The 14646-nt window shown below is 40.7% G+C and overlaps 1 long non-coding RNA gene across 1 annotated transcript in view; it reads left to right on the top strand.

Moving 5' to 3' along the window:
• The window catches only part of LOC148481878 (uncharacterized), a 111263-nt gene extending 100043 nt beyond the window's left edge, over nucleotides 1-11220 (top strand). The window contains exon 3 of the long non-coding RNA XR_015871813.1: nucleotides 10407-11220. This is a non-coding gene — a long non-coding RNA (uncharacterized LOC148481878). The remainder of the gene's footprint in view (nucleotides 1-10406) is intronic.
• The last annotated feature ends 3426 nt before the right edge of the window (nucleotides 11221-14646 follow it).

Consider the following 14646-nt stretch of genomic DNA (forward strand, 5'->3'; position numbering starts at 1 on the left):
GATTGCTGCTGCAGCCTTTATAATTGTTGGACAGCTCCCAGATACAGAGCAGATTCAATCCCTGCCCTCAGCTTTCATAAATTGTGGCTAGTACAGGCTTGTCATTGAAGAGGGTGGGATAGACTCCACATACCCTTCTCTCAGCTCTCCAGAAAGGCCGTCCTCAGTCCACCTCCTCATAGCCAAGTGCCGCTCTCTGGGGGGTCTATGTACTAAGCAGTGATAAGTGGCAGAGTGAAAAGTGATAAGTCTGTTATAAGTGCTAGCCAATCAGCTCCCAACTGTAATTTTTCAAACACAGCCTGTGAGATGACAGTTGGAAGCTGATTGGCTGGCACTTATCACAGACTTATCACTTTTCACTCTGTCACTTATCACTGCTTAGTACATAGACCCCTGGGGGTCAGTTACATCAGTTCTCCTCTGTTCAACTGCCACTCGCTTCCAACTGTCCCTTGCCTTACCACCTGACACTACTCACTGGATGTGCTTCTGACATCTTGAGCAACTGCAGAGGCTGCTGGGAATTGTGGTCTGCCTGTGTAATGACATGCAAATGCGCTGTAGTGTTGTGCACATTGTCAGTCGTTATACCTAACATAGCGGGGTATTACAGCGTTCCGGGGTCGACTTAGGTCTTGTTACAGATTTTTTGAGCACAGGCCATCCTATTTAGGATTATTCTGAGCTATTGCTACCAGTTATCAACCCTATAGACAGGATTATATTGCTCTAAATTCTGAGAATATAATCATCTTCTAATGTCTATTAAATATCTGAAGTACAGTGTCACATGCTTTCTTTCAGGGATACTGTTACCTGTTGTATATGTACTCCCAAAATTAAAAACACTTTATACAGCAATAAATATTATAATGAACATAGAACAAATTAAAGGAATAGTGTATTTAGACATACTGGATTGTTTGGCTTGCACTCGGTGTGACCGCTCCCCCAGGACCAGGCAGTCCAGTATGTCACCGGACATCACAGTACAAATCTGATGGCAAAAGAAATGTATCCCTGAGATCTCTATCTTAACTGTAAGTTATAGTTATTTTATGCCAAGACTGTTTGGGGAAGGGGAGATAGGGTCTATATATTAAATGTGAACCCTAGAGATCATTGCAGGTTGGAAGACCTAATTATTAAATGTGGGTGCTACTGATTGAACTTGAGGCTGCTTGAGAGTAGGAATATACACTAATTGTTAGGCTGTCCATGTATTTATCCTATTTTTCCACTCAGAACACCAATATTACAGGATCCAGACAATCACCAACTGAATTTAAAGCAAGAGCAGCTGCATTCAGTTAAACTTCAGTAATGGGTAGGAGAGTGAAGAACATTCTGCCAAGTTTCCTGATTCTAATGCAGCAGTCCAGAAGTTGGGATTGTGAAAGGGAAATTGCCTGCTTCCAATGTTTTTGTATGTTGTAATGGATGTGGCACTCCAAAAAAAATTTAGACTTGGAATGTTGAAAGTCTGGCACCCAAAGTGAAAAACATTGCCTACTAATGTATATAGCATAAGGTGGCTGGTTGCGGCGGAGGGGCCAGCCAGCAGAAGAACAGCAATGGCTATGAGATGCTAAAAAAGAAAAAACATAATTGACAGCTTAACAACAACCTCTGAATTCCCACACCCTGGGTGCTGGCATATTTCACAGTGAGCTGGTAAGAGCCCTGGCTAACCTCTCCAATGAAATCTCCAATGGTCGTGGTAGCTGTCAAAGATACACAAAGTCCAGCCAAGCTGCATAGACCTAAGAGGATGTGTTGTAATATACTGTTGAAATCAGTGACTTGGAGAGGGTAGAATCCGAAGGAATTAAGTCATAATCAGTGGTTTGGAGCAGGTAATATTGCAGGAGACAAAGTTGAAGTCAATATACTGGTAAACAAGACAAAGCTCTTTGAAACACGAGCAGAGAAGTAAAATTCAAACTTTGCTTGTGCTCAGATTGATAGACATGAGGGCCTCTTAAAGACTGCATATTGGTGAGGTCTTTTAGTTCTAATTGACATAGGTGTAATGCCGGGTACACACTAGACAATGTGTACCCAACCCGGTCTCATGGCCCTCGATAACAACATCCCATGTTGACCCTGCATGTAGGGCCGATGGAGGATGTCGCTGACAACACACGGGAATGTGCATCATCAGCGCCATAGTGGGAACAAAATAGACGATGTGCCTGATATTTCTTTCCGATCCCTAGGATCAGATGACATATTGTCTAGTGTGTGCCAAGCATAAGTGTAATACAGTAGCATTCTACTGTAGTTGCAGGCATTTGTGAGATTTCAACATTTTAGCGGTTAGATTTAAAGAAGGAATAATTATTGCAGTACAGTAAATGAGACAAAATGTGCAGTTTTCTTTGTTGACAATGTACTGCCACCTATTGTCTAAAACTGGAATTGGGGTCGATCCCCACAGAGCTCATTTGATTTATCATTTGCCACAAGTGATAAGCTTTCTCTTTTCTCCCCTCCAATCTCACTTTTCTCACTCAAGCCTCTCTCATTTCTACAGTATATCTGGCCCTATATTTTGCCCCTCGACTTACCCACCCCCAACACTGTTCATTATCTCCCCAATTTGGCCAGCTGTCCATTATCTCACCCTGCTCTCTTGTCTCTCTCCAGCACAATTTTTTTTCCTCCAGATCTCTTTTCAGCTCCATCTCTCCCTCAGCTATTTGCTCCCCTGAGCTCTTTTTTTCCCCTCACATTTCTTTATACACTTTTTATCCTTCCAGAAAGTACTCTCACTGCTAGCTTTTTTTCACCACTCTCTTTCACCTCCATTTTCATACCTAACACTGGTACGTACTGTAGCTGTCCACTTCCCCTCTGCTTCCACCACTGCACCACTGCAAGGTTCCAAAAAATCAGAGAACCTGCTTTGTATCCTCCAATTGGTCAACATGGTGCATTTGGGCAGCCCCAGTATTAGCAAGTGGAACAGGCAGGTCACACTGATTTGCATCTGTTACACCTTGCTTGCAGATAATAAAAAATTATAATTAAAAGACAAAAACAGAAAAATAAAGTTGGCCAGGAGTGTCCTATCTCTGCACCGCCTCTGCAAATACTTCACTTATTATACAATGATCTTGGCTCTGCCTATAACTGTTTGAATGCACTTGGCAACAAAAAAATGTGGTGTTTATAGACTGAGAAAACTTCTTGATTCCCAGCTACATGCACATGGTCAATACTGCTTTGATATTTTTCTTTTTTAATACTTCTTGTTTATGGTTTCTCAATAGAAAATATATATGATTGCTTGGTATGCCTGCCTTGCATCATGCTAATCTCTGAAGTATAGTGCAAAGTCTGATGAACATACTAAGCATGTCACCTATTTGGACTTCATCTCTCATTAAAAGTATTTCTTCCAAAGAATGAATCTCGTTATGGTATTATATATCTTGCTAACCTAAGGAAATAAGAGAGCTGCCTTTATTTTAGGAGTCATATTAGTGGAGTTGTTCCACTGGCCATGTACATCATCTGCTGGACTGGTCCCCATTAGAACCAATGGTCAGCAGCACAGTTGAGCTGTGAAAAGCATATTCTCATGCACTAATTTACATATTTCTGTTGAAAAGCAACTGCTAATTGTGTCTATCTCCAACCCTATTAGCGCTTCTAAATACTGTATATCTTATTGTAGTTTTGTTTTTGCACTATGCATAGTGCTCAATGGAAAATTAATCATATATGGCAAAAGTTAGCATCTTAGCATTATTTATAGTAATTTATTTATGGACAGTTATTTGCACTAGTGAGACAGTAACTTATTAGCACACTCTCAGTAGTTTGGAACTATGGGATGATACAAGCCCAATAATGGATTTTAAAACAAACGAAGACAATCAATTCCCCAAAACCATGAAGGCGCTAATAGTGTACTATTGTGAACATGTGAACACCATATCTTACAAATAACAGTAATCTGTGAATGTAGACATGTTGAATGTCGACATTATGAACATAATGACATCCTGAATGTCGACAATCAGACCATGTGAATGTTGACATGCCTACATATCAGTTGCCTATAATGTTGTAGTATTTCTAGTTTTAATAGATAATGGGGGAGATGTATCAAACCTTCTAAAGAGGACAGGTGAAGTTGTCCATAGCAACCAATCAAGTTCTATAGAATAACTTGATAAACGATAGCTAAAAATTGATTGGTTGCCATGTGCAACTTCTCCACTTTCCTCCACAGAAGGATTGATACTGTACATCTTCCTCGCAATCAAATCGATAAAACATATATTTGCTCATCTGATGGAAGTTTTTTGGATCAAGATAGTCCAGCATGCCGGCTTTAACCCATCACAGATGTAAGCTTTCAGCACTGGCCTCAATTCCAAAGAGGATCCCGAAAACTTCCAACGTGTTTTATTGTTGCCAGCTTCCTCATCCAGTGTTACCAGCTATTTATATAGTGCCTACAAATTACAAAGCAATTCACAGAGAATATGTAATCATTCGCATCAGTTTATGTACCATTGGATCTTATAATCTATATTTCCTAACATATAGTCACACACACACACTAGGGCAGGGACGGACTAGGGCTGCTGAGCAGCCCTGGCACACCCATAAAAAAGGGCATGGCCTAACCTCAAAAGTGCGTGGACTCATTTCATGGGGGCATGCCACGAGTCACAGAGGCCTGGCCCAGCGGCACGCCCCCGCCTTTTAGTATCTGAAGGCAGAGCTGCTCGGCTGGGGTTTGACACCAGACCGGCCTATCTGGCCATCGGCCATTCTGGCATTTGCCAGAAGTGACAGATGAGCAGTCTGGCCCTGCACTAGTGTTAATTTTCATGAGAAGCTTATAAACCTACTTCTGTCTTTGGATTATGGGATCCATTGCATAACGGCAGTGAGATGAAGTCATAAAACAAACAATATTCTTTTTTAGTCCTATGCTGCACTGCACCACTTAAAATTATGTATTCTGTTTTATTGTGTTTTATTTAAGAAGACAATTAAAATACAATTTATTTTTTGGTCTAGTTATATTTAAATGCTGGTGATTGTTCTTAATAATAGTATAAGGATGCCAGCTGGAGTCCTACAACAGGATTTCTAGAATTGCTTTGTGCCTTTGTTTAAGTATCAAATATTGGGAAATTTGAAAAATGAAATGAACCCAGCTGCTGCAAATGCTCATGAGCTATACTTCACTTAATTAAGCAGGTTGACAAAGCTGGAAGTAAGCTATAACTGAAAGAATATGCTTCTACAAACATTCAAAAATGTACCTTGTTGCCTCTTTTATGGCAAAAAGACGAACTTGCTCATCAAGATGGTGGTATCTATGCATACTTGCCCACTTTTTATTGGTGCCTTCTACAAGATCCTTTCTCTGCACAGGTACTAAGGATAATAGGGAACCAGAGTATTAGTACATCATAAGATCCATACAAGAAGAGATATCTTCCTGTTATATCAAACAAAATGTAATACTGTAGCAATCTTTGGTGGTGGTCCCCTAGAGTTCATACTTGCCTACCATTTGCTCTTCCTCCCTGGGAGGCCTGGGGAGAACAAGCAGGTGGACTGTGATGGGCGGGACCTGACGTGTCACGTCATGGTGAATCACGTCATTAAGCCCTGCCCCCTGCACGGGGACCCGCGATCGCTGTGTAAATTCTCCCTATTTTAACTGTATATAATAAAGAAGTGCCCCCACAAAAAGTTTTTCTCTCTTTTTTTTTCTATAAAGAAATGAGCCTTGAACAATAAAGTACAATAGAATAAATATTAGAAGAGCTAAGTTAATAAAAGGAGGGGCCCAAAAGTGGTAATAGGCAGGACTTTGAAGTCTCGACAGCTCCAAAAAAGAGAGTATCGGTGCAAGCAGATCTATGGGATAGGCAGACAAATAGCCACATTTGCACAAATAAATGCTTTCCATGCTTGTACTTTTTGTAAGAGACTTTTGTAAGGCCTAGTTCACAAGTGCACGCTAACTACACGCTAATGCCAATATGCACACATTTGGCCGATAATGTAAGTACTGCGTATGTGTCCGATTCGCATTGTACATGAGTCCCTATGGTTTCCGCAGGGAGATGCAGAACAAATTTGGATGCAAGAGCTCTGTGGGTTTCAGTGGGCATTCCTGGGAGGTAAAAGGGGACACAGACGGGGGGATGTCACTGACGGTGGCTGCATCTAAAGACGCAGTAGCTCTGACACAGGATGCTATGTTCATGCAGAGAAACTGCGCCTGCCATAGGGCTGGTGCAAGCTTTCATGGTGTGACTAATAATGCATCTAAAGAAGCACCAGAATGGATAGGCGCCACTGCAAGTGGGCATCTTGGTATGATCAGAGTCGGCAGCGGCATTAGCATAGAGATGCAGCTGCATCTGTTTCCACCTCTGAATCAGGCCCAAAGTGTTTCCTGTGCTTCTATCCATTTTAAGACCTGCATTTATTTTATCTGTAACTCTTTCTCCTAAAATACTACTTGGTTTATCCTTATGTCTATGACAGCAGTCATATAAAATCACAAAATAGAAATCTCATGAGTTCCAGGGCACATCAGGTCTGTCTTTATTAACATGTGACCATACCTGCCCAGGGCCGGTGCAAGGTTTCTGGGCGCCCTAGGCAACATTTCACCCACCACCCCAGCTCCCTCCAATTCATACTATGCCACATATTAGTGAGCCCAGTTTATAATATGCCACACTGCAGTGTCCCAAATTCATAATAAACTATACAGAAATGCCCCAATTAATATGGCACACAGCATATGCCCAAAATCATTATGTGCATCATAAAATTGCCCCCAGTTCATAATATGATACACATATGCCCCAAATTCTTTATATGCCATGCAACTGTAACCAAAAACATTATGCCACACATACGTGCTCCCACAAACACACAAACTCACCCTGCCAACACTCATTAAACTGTATATAGAAAGAATATGTATGCCCTCGATTCCAACAATAAGTAATATCTTTATCAATACTTAAGGAAATAATAAATTATATTATCACAGAATTTATAAAAAAATAAATAATAATAATAAAAATAATAATAATAATTCACGGTAGCTGTGTGATATTGGCTAGAAGCAGTATTTGACTAACCTCTTTGCTGGGGCTGTTGTATTAGTTGTGTCTGAGTAATACCTGGCTTGTCAAATCTCATTTGTAAGGTGAAACTTTAAGCCCAGAATTGGGATTCAATTTCAGTAACTGAAAAAATATTTTAAAAATGATATCATTTTGCATATAAAAAATGTTATTCTAGGAATAAATCATTTTGTTTTACAGCTTTTGTTCTGATCTTTTGTATATTTGAGATAGAAAAAGTAGCACAGATATCACACAGTCACAAGTATTGCTTTACATTTTTGCTCGTGCAAAGACGAAAGCTGGCAAACCTTCCAGTCAACAGAGTTATTGCCGGTGACAATAATGTTATCACTGACAGAAATACCTTAATTATATTGGGAGAAATGACAACACCTGTTTTGCTGGCTCTTCACCCTTTGTTAAATATGCATCCAAGTCATGAAAGCAGAATTCGTATAATTATTACTATTATCATTATCCTTAAATTATAAAGCAATGACCTATTATGCAGTGCTGTATATTGAAAGGATCATGGCACTAATAAATTACATACATTGATGTGAAACAGAAGGCAAGGATGCTCAAGTGAGCAGAATTACGATTGTAGCTGCTGGTGAGTAAAGTGTGTATGGCTATTGTATTGTATTGTATTGTCCATAACTTTTTAGATATTTTATAAAATGTAGCCAAATGTTATTTCTTATAGCAATGTAAATTCCACCTGGCTTTTTTTTTTTTTTTAATCCAAACTTGGCTTCCCTTTAAAATGGTCACAAATTTTATGTTAGCTATTCCAGTTAGAAGCAGGATAAATATCAGCAGAGCACATGGAAAGCGAGAGAAAATTACCGAGAGCAGATGGATGACAAAATCATGTCATTTTCAAGCGGCAGTGCGGCTCATGAATAAAGACCATCTTTGATTACTACTGTTATGAAGCATTCTACTGCAGATCCTACAGGTTTGAAGACACTGTTTATATCAGTACCATAGAAAGAAATGATTTTATGCTGCAAAAATCATATCCCAATGGAACTTTCTTTGTAGGGAACCTTCTAGTGCCTGATGGTGGAGTTTGAGATTATTCACATAATAATCTAACGACTCGTCTCTATGATGTTACATTCAAAAGAATGACTATAGATGCCTTTCTCGTCAATTTATACCTGTGTGACAGTAACACAGGATCTCAGATTTATTTGTGTCTACAAATTTAGCTAACAATAATACTCGTATATTTATGATTTATTTAAAACATTCTGCCCAATGCTGAGATGAGATGATATACAGACTATTTTTATGCTACTAGAAAAAGAGAATAGTTGTCTGTCGTAAACTGTTGGATTCCTTCTACACGTCTGCAGAGAGAAAACCCAAGAATAATGTTTGACAATTCTTTTTATCTAATTATTTCCAGTGCATGCACCATTCTTAATTTACAAGTTGTGAGGTTGTTAACGTACTCATTAAATAATATGATTTGTTGTCAATTGTCATGATTTCTAACTACACATATAATAATATTGATAATAATAATGATAATAATAGCACCATATATGCACTGGACCACAATTGTCACACAAGTGCTATTATGGTACTTTCTGACCTTTAGCATAACCTCTTTCCACAGGATGATGCGCAGACATAAGTTTACCATGGGCATAATGGTTATGCGTGCTGATACAAGTTAAGAATAATTTTGCTTTTTATAAGGTGCAAAATCTTCATGACCAAGGCTTTGTTTTGAGGAACCAGATATTAAAGTGAGCAGGCAGCAGAGCCTGCACTACCTCTAGGCAAGTCATGCTGTTTTTCCAAAGACTAGGAAGTGAGCTTGAACTGTGTAAATGCACCAACCGGACACTTGGGAGCACTTACGCAAATAAGAAGCAGCGTGATTCTGTATTTGTTTATCAGTGAACTTTTGGTGTGTTGGACTGTGCAGAGAAGATTTAGAAGAGATAGGAAAGTGTTGGAGGAAGAGGTAGAGTGGAGGAAGCAGTAAACTGATCCATTTAATCTCTTTTACTACAGCATATAATCTGCTGCACCATTTTCCCGGTGATTTTTCTACTGCGCATGTGCAAATCTTCAGGAAAATGGCAGCTACGCCTCTTTCCTTGTGGTTATGGCAGCACCACTACTGCAGGACTACGGATTAAGTATAATGCATGGGTGCAGGATGCGTGGTGTGGGGCCTGTGTGCATCGCAAACCCCGCACCTGTTACAGGTGTGCCACTGGCTTAATCCATGTCAGGTCATATAACTATGCAAAGGTGCAGATCTTAGCTGTGGATACACATGTTGCTTTTTCCTTTCATCACTAAGCGCCAGGTGAATAGGTAAATGGAGGTTTTTATTGGGGCTCCCAAATCAGTCCAATCATCTATATTATAAGAACGTTGTGTCTGTCTATTTGTTCCAAATTGGCACAAGGGCTAGTGACTTGATTTTCATGAAAACTGCATCATTTTATTTCATCTCGATCCGTCAAGTTAAAGCTGAGCAATAACAAACACAAATATTGACAGCATCAATGCAAGAGATAGGTGTGGCACCATGTGCATGGCCGATAAGGGGTGGGGGAAAAGTCACATCAAGATTGGTTGTAATAAGTGATAAAGTGCATTACGTTTATGTCAATTTCTGTTATTATTCTGTTATTCTGCTATTATATGTTATTATATTATTTTGTTTTATATTTATATCTCTGCAATTATTATATGTACAGTACTGCATTGTTTGTCCATTAATTCTGCTGTATTTCACAGGAGAAAAGCACATATTAATCATTTAATAAAGAAACATATCATCTACTCTGCCTTCATATATGGAAAACATGACTTTCTCTCTTCATCATCTTCTTGTGCCCCACATTATATATGACAGCACAAATACATCTAGATCATTCCCATCTCTAATTGATGTTTGTTTACATTATACAGAAAGGAAGAATCAAAATGGCCCAGTGATGGAAATAAAGGTTGGGGGATAGTTAGACAGCCCCCCCCCCCTCCCCCCGCATTCAGGCTAAGAGAAAATATACCAGTCCCCAAATAAAGACACCCATCTAAACAAATGTTCTAAAAATAGATCTGTCAACAAGTCCTTCTCCCTCCCCTGTGTGCACAGTGCTAGTCTGTGTCAATGTAAATCAGCCATGCAGAAAGTGAGAGGGGTCTCTCAGGAAAACACTTGGCACTTCTTCCAAGAAAGTGGGAGGAAAATACATGATTTTATTTTGATTATGTTTCACTGATTTATTTACTTTGCAGGGGATGACAAGGCAGCCTACAGAGTGCAAGGTGTACATGTACAAGACAGCATGTTGGAGACACAGAATGCTTTTTAACACCTCTGATGTTTCAAGACAATGTTGCTCTGACCACAGAGGATAAAGTGACAGTTTATGTTCTGGAAATCAACCTTGTCGCTCTGTCGCTCTGTATCAGAGAGCTGAGGATAACTGGAAAGAGCGTGTGCAGAATTACAGAGAACCCTATCATTGGACTTTCCCATCTAATGATTTCTGCTATTGATCAGCATTCTCATCTTCAGTGCTCATTAACTCCTTGCAAACAATGACTGAGGCAGAATGTGGTCCTTTCAATAGACTCATCATCTAAGTAAACACTGTCCTACATTTAATGTATGTGTTTAATGCAGGGCATTAGGAAATCAAGTATGTCAGAATGTTACAGCTTACCTTCATGGTCCACTACATTCTGAAGTATTGACGCGCAGTACATATGAAGTAACTGTTATTGAGATGATGGATTCCCTTTGTATGGCCAGATGTATTTAGATAATGAGGTTCCCAAAACTCCCTTAACTATTTTGGTACCTGAAGAAATGTACATAAACTATACAAAAGTAAAACAGCTCATAGAGAGTGCGATACATTTAATGTAAAATAGGAAGACGTAAAATGCATACTATATTGAATGTGTCTGCTGCATGAAGATACGTCAAATAATATGGTAGAGACACCAGCAGTCACTGCCAACAAATTCATGATGATGACTGGTATTTAGTGGTGAATAAAAACAAATGCAGTGGAACCCCATATGATTTAGTTACCTAAATTGCGGGGGTTATTTTTCAGCGTTAATGTACAGTACTTCATTGTGCCTAAATCTTACGTGGGGTATAACTGCTTCACCCAGTGAATGTGTATTGCAGGCACTTGTAGCTTAATGTAATCAGAGTCCAGGTCCAAGGTCAGTATAGCTTCAATAGTTAAGATTTATGTCTGTTAGTGCTGGTAATTAACACTCCAGTACAGTGGTTGTCAAGCTGGGGTACTAGTCGTCTATGAGTACTAGAATATTAGGATAATTAGACACAAAAGGAAAGCAGTGTCCTAGGGATCTCTAAGCACATGCATCACAGTAAGACCTGATAACAAAATGACAAAATACTGATACAGTATGTGTCAAAGAAAAAATGTGGGCCATACAGTAGTTTTATTGTCACTTAAGCTTATTGTTAATTTATTGACAAACTAATTGTTATTTTATTGATAATTAATGCTTTTATTTATATTATTATGCATTAGTGATCATAACACTTAAATAAGCGGATGGGCATCAGCAACCAAGTGTTAAGTGCAATTGTGGGCAGTCAGGAGTAATGATAGTATAAGTAAGGGTAAGAGAAGCACATGAGGGAAGAGGGCCCTGCTTGTGAGAGCTTACATTCTAAAGGGAGGGGCAGACAAACAGGGGTAACACAGATGGGGTAGACAGTGAGGAAGGAGCATGGAGTAGTGGGTTAAGAGATATATATATATATAGCACACACATGTGATACTGTAGTATCAGAACTCCAGATAAACTCCAGGAACCAGCAGTTTATCTGTATATATCTCACTCTATATCTCACTTGTGTCAGTAATGAAACAACATCAGCCTATTCATCAAAGTTTCAGCGTATTAAAACACTAACATCAGGATAACTCCTGGATCTATGTGTTAGCTGTGGTATGACCTGCTACTGCTGGTGAGGGCACCTGACACAGTTTTATCATTCAGTTCGAGTACTGGACCTATTTGCTGTGTATATATTTATATATATATAGATATATATAAAAATTAGAGGTGAGCGGGTTCGGATTTCTGAAATCCAAACCCCCCCGATCCGAGGCAGATCCGAGTCAGGCTCGACTTTTCCCGCCTGACTCGGATCTGAAATCGAGGCAAAACGTCATCATCCCGCCTTCCGGGTCTCGCGGGTTTTGGATCCTATATAAGGTACCCACGTCGGCGCCATTTTCTCACTCGGCTGTGGACAGTGAAGAGGGAGGGTGGGAGTTAGGGCTGGCTGGGCTGTGTAGTGCAGTGTAGTGTTGTGCTGTGCTGCGCTGTGCTGCTGTTGTCCATGGGGGCTGTGTCCACTACTTCAAAGTCCATAGGGGCTGGCTGGACTGTGTTGTGCAGTCAGTTGTCCATAGGGGCTGTGTCCACTCCAAAGTCCTGTGCAGTGTCCCAGTCCTAAAAGGGTGCTGTAGTGTTGTCCAGGGGGTGTTCTGTCCATCAAGGGTGCTCCCCCCAAGTGCTAAAAAAAAAAATATTTTTTCTGTGTTTGTGAATTGTGTGCACTGTGGCTGCACGTGCATCAACAAAGGAGCAGCGCCAAGCATGCACCTGTGTCCCATTAGTAAAGGGCCGGCTGGCTTGTCCGTTAAAGGGTGCTGTAACCCCCAAAGTACACTCCAAACAAAAAAAATATATATTTTCTGTGTTTGTGTTTTGTGTGCACTGTGGCTGCACGTGCATCAACAACGGAGCAGCGCCAAGCGTGCGCCTGTGTCCCATAAGTAAAGGGCCAGCAGGTTTGTCCGTTAAAGGGTGCTGTAACCCCCAAAGTACACTCCAAACAAAATAAAAAAATATTTTCTGTGTTTGTGAATTGTGTGCGCTGTAGCCGCACGTGCATCAACAAAGGAGCAGCGCCAAGCGTGCGCCTGTGTCATAAGTAAAGGGCCGGCTGGCTTGACCGTTAAAGGGTGCTGTAACCCCCAAGGTACACTCCACACAAAATAAAAAAATATTTTCTGTGTTTGTGAATTGTGTGCACAGTAGCCGCACGTGCATCAACAAAGTAGTGCCAAGCGTGCGCCTGTGTCATAAGTAAAGGGCCGGCTGGCTTGTCCGTTAAACGGTGCTGTAACCCCCAAAGTACACTCCAAACAAAATAAAAAAATATTTTCTGTGTTTGTGAATTGTGTGCACTGTGGCTGCACGTGCATCAACAAAGGAGCAGCGCCAAGCGTGCGCCTGTGTCCCATAAGTAAAGAGCCGGCTGGCTCATTTCTTAAAGGGTGGTGTATCCCACAAAGTGCACTACTCCAGCAAATATAAAAAAATATTTTCTCTGTTTGTGTGCACCTTAGCCCCACGTATATATCAATATAACATAAATGGAGGACCAAACTTTCTCCGATAAAAATAAAATAGGGAAAGATCAAGAACCACTTCCTCCTAGTGCTGTTGCTGCTGCTAGGAGTTGTTCATCATCCCAGAGAGGAAGTAGGAACACCACTACTTTTACTAAACAATTGACCCTCCAACAGTCCCTAGCGAGGAGGATGAAGTACGACAGCAGTCATCCTGAAGCAAAACGTATAACTGAGGCCTTGACTGCTATGTTGGTGTTAGACGTGTGTCTGGTATCCGCCATTAGTGCAGTGGGATTTAGACAATTGATGTGTGTCCCCGGTTCCAAATCCCGTCTAGATTCCACCTGCATCCTCAAAGTAGCAGTGACAAGCGTGCGTCTGTCTGTTAAAGGGTGGTGTAACCCTCAAAGTGTGCTCCACAAACAGTAAAAAAATTTATCTTTTTTTTCTGTCTTTGTGAATTGTGTTGGCTGTAGCAGCACCTGCATCCTCAAAGCAGCAGCGACAAGTGTGCGTGTCTGTCAAAGTGGGGAGTAACCCCCAAAGTGCGCTCCACAAAAAATAAAAAATTCTTTTTTCTTCTGTCTTTGTGAAATGTGTGGGCTGTAGCCGCACCTGCATCCTCAAAGCAGCAGCAACAAGCATGCGTCTGTCTGTTAAAGGGTGGTGTAACCCTCAAAGTGCGCTCCAACCAAAATAAAATAATCTTCTTTTTCTGTGTTTGTGTGTGAAATGCATGCGCAGTAGCCGCACCTGCATCCTCAAAGCAGCAGCGACAAGCGAACGTCTGTCTGTTAAAGGGTGGTGTAACCATCAAAGTGCGCTCCACAAAAACTAAAAAAATATTTTTTTTCCTGTCTTTGTGAATTGTGTGGGCTGTAGCCGCACCTGCATCCTCAAAGCAGCAGCGACAAGCGTGCGTCTGTCTGTTAAAGGATTACATCGGTGACAGCATCCAAGTAGGCATGTCAGACAGTCCGTACATGTACTGGCAGGAAAAAGAGGCAATTTGGAGGCCCCTGTACAAACTGGCTCTATTTTACCTGAGTTGCCCCCCCTCCAGTGTGCACTCCGAAAGAGTGTTTAGTGCAGCCGGGAACCTTGTCAGCAAAAGG

This window comes from Taudactylus pleione, unplaced genomic scaffold (genome assembly GCF_031769625.1).
Source record: "Taudactylus pleione unplaced genomic scaffold, aTauple2 ptg000556l, whole genome shotgun sequence".
In the NCBI taxonomy this organism is placed as follows: domain Eukaryota; kingdom Metazoa; phylum Chordata; class Amphibia; order Anura; family Myobatrachidae; genus Taudactylus; species Taudactylus pleione.